The sequence below is a fragment of the Ursus maritimus genome, unplaced genomic scaffold, assembly GCF_017311325.1.
Source record: "Ursus maritimus isolate PB19 unplaced genomic scaffold, ASM1731132v1 scaffold_24, whole genome shotgun sequence".
Lineage (NCBI taxonomy): Eukaryota > Metazoa > Chordata > Mammalia > Carnivora > Ursidae > Ursus > Ursus maritimus.
The window spans coordinates 16,168,557-16,171,408 of record NW_024424897.1 but is presented as its reverse complement, the minus strand read 5'-3'; the positions used below and the strand labels follow the sequence as shown (position 1 = coordinate 16,171,408).

At 38.2% G+C, this 2,852-nt stretch overlaps 1 pseudogene; it reads right to left on the bottom strand.

Annotated features, from left to right (window-relative positions):
* Positions 1-337: 337 nt before the first annotated feature.
* On the bottom strand, positions 338-2,599 carry LOC103665894 (annotated as a pseudogene).
* Positions 2,600-2,852: the final 253 nt, after the last annotated feature.

Below are 2,852 nucleotides of genomic sequence, written 5' to 3'. Positions count from 1 at the left end.
ATGGAGCCTGGGAGCAGGTTCAACAACACAAATCAGTCTGTTACAGAGTCATCGCAAGCATACCTCGCTTTTAAACAAAAAAATATTTTCGAAACAAAAAAACAAAAACTAGTACTAATCACTTTTCTGAAAATACACAATTACTCAGATTAACTAGTATCAAGAGAGGAGGAGGGACCATACCCCTGGACCTTGTCTCACACAAGTGCATGTGGGTAGGTGCAGGGCATTGGTCATGATTGCAAAAACAAATTGTAATTTTTCATCTTTAGTTTGATTTAACATTGCTTTTAGTACAATGCTGACACCAGCTGTGCAGAAGGACTCGGGGAGATGTTCATATCAGTGGACACCTATGGCTCTTTGGTTCTAGAGGCTCCAGGCAGCCAGTATTGCTTGGTCAAATACATTCGTTAAGCCTTTCTGTGCTAGTGCAGAACATTCCACATACTTGACCATCTTCAGGTCATGGGCCAGCTTTTCAGCAGTCTCTGGAGTGACAGGCTTCTCTTTGTTCTTGGCAAGTTTCTCAGTCATAGAGGAGTCATCTCTGAGATCAATTTGGGTCCCAGCCAGCAAGAAAGGAGTCTCTGGACAGTGGTGAGTTATCTCAGGCACCCACCTTTCCTTCACATTTTCAGATGAGGATGGAGAGACCACTGAAAAACAGACTAGAAATACATCTGTTGGTGGATAACTCAGTGGTCGTACTCTGTCATAATCCTCTTGCCCTGCAGTATCAGAAAGCCCAAGAGTGTATGGCTCTGTACCAATCATAACTGTGACTGCATTGTTATCAAAAACAGTTGGCACAGGGGCGCCTGGGTGACTCAGTGAGTTAAGCGTATGCCTTTGGCTCAGGTCAAGATCTCGGGGTCCTGGGATTGAGCCCCACGTTGGGCTCCCTGCTCAGCTGGGAGTCTGCTTCTCCCTCTGCCTCTGCTGCTCCCCCGCATCATGCATGTACACTCGTGCTCTTTCTCTTTCTCTCTGTCTCCCAGATAAATAAAATCTTCCGAAAAAACAAAATAGTTGGTACATACTCAGACGGAAATTTGTTTATTGTGTAGAATATCAGAAGACACATTTTACCAATGGTACCATCACCCACAACAATGCACTTTGATTATCTGTACTGCGGAAAGAATTTTGTGTCTACTTGAATATTTCAAGTTTGATGGTGACCTCAGCTTCTCTGCCAGGGTGTTGGTGGCACCGCACAGGGTCTCCTGTTGTATTTTATCTTCTGATGAACAAAAGTTTCTCTTTCACATGTAGTTGAATTAGTCAATCTTTTCTTTTATAGTTAGAGTGTTTGGGGGCTTGTTCAAGAAATCCTTGCATACACTAGGGTCATGAAAACTTTTCTTATTTTATCTTCTGGGAGTTTTGTTATTTTCCTTTCACATTTAGATCTATAATCCACTCAGAATTGATTTTTCTATATGATATGGGATAAGGGTCACTATTGTTTTTCTTTTTTTTTCATTCAGTTAGCAAACATATAGTACATCATTAGTTTTTGATGTAGTGTTCAACAATTAATTGCGTATACACCTAGTGCTCATCACAACACGTGCACTCCTTAATACCCATCACCCGGCAACCGCATCCCCCGGCAACCGCATCCCCCCACGCCCTCCCTTCTGTAACCCTCAGTTTGTTTCTAAATGGATATTTAGCACCATTTATTGACAAGATGATCCTTTCTTTACTTTAAGGCTAACTTTTTCATAAATGAAAGACCATAAATGTGTTGCTATACCTGGGCTTTTTATTCTCTTTGTTCTTTTTCTTTGGTCCATTTGTTGGTCGTCGTGCCAGTACACTGCTGTCTTAACATAGCTCTAATATGTCTTGGTATCTGAAGCGTAAATCCTCCACATTTGTTTTACTTCCTTCGGCTTGTCTTGGCTATTCTTGGTGATGTCCTTTTTGTCATTAGAAATATCTGTTATTTGTGCTTTCTCTCTTTTTTTCCTTTGTCAGTCTTAGTGCAGGCATTTAGCACTTTCATTAGTCTTTCCAAAACCCAACATTGGCTGAATTCATTTTATTTAAAGTTTGTTTTTCATTTCAGTAATTTCTGCTTTTGTCTTTATTATTTTTCTTCTCCTTTTGGGGGGTTTAACTTGCTGTTCTTTTCTAACTTCTTGAGACAGAACCTTGGGTTATTGATCTTTTCATCTTTTCTACTACATGTGTTTAAGAGTGTAAATTTCTCTCTGAGCACACCTTTGCAAGTTTTAATATGTAATATTATTGTTACCCAATTCAAAATACATTCTAACTTCCAGTGTGGTTTATTTTTTTGACACATGATTTATTTAGAGAAGGATTCTTTAATTTCCAAACTTATAGGATTTTTCTAGTATCTGTTGCTATTGATTTCTAGCTTAATTTCATACCCTATATTAAACAGTTATTTGTACCAATCATCTTTATTATTCTAATAATTTTTAAATTATATGAACCTTATTCGATTGTGAAATATTACTTTATAACCATCATTATGGGAGCATCTCTTTTACCAGTGTTAAAGAAATACTATTCATTCTCTGTGTCTGCAGTTGACTACTTGTTGTTTAGCAGATATCATTATGCCTTATTTCTCTTTAATAATTTGAAATTATGATATTTAAAAAATGTTATCTTTTTCTACTTCTTTTGTTTTGAAGGAGGAGAAGTTGACCTCAGTGAGCTGGATAATATCCTGCAAAAAATGGGGATAGAGCCCTCACCTAAAGAACACTTGGGGCTGGAGAAGTCACTTCCAGTTAATGGTGGGCATTTCAAATATCAGAATAGTCTTCAAGAGAGTTCATATTGGCTTCAAGAAAGTTAATATGGTC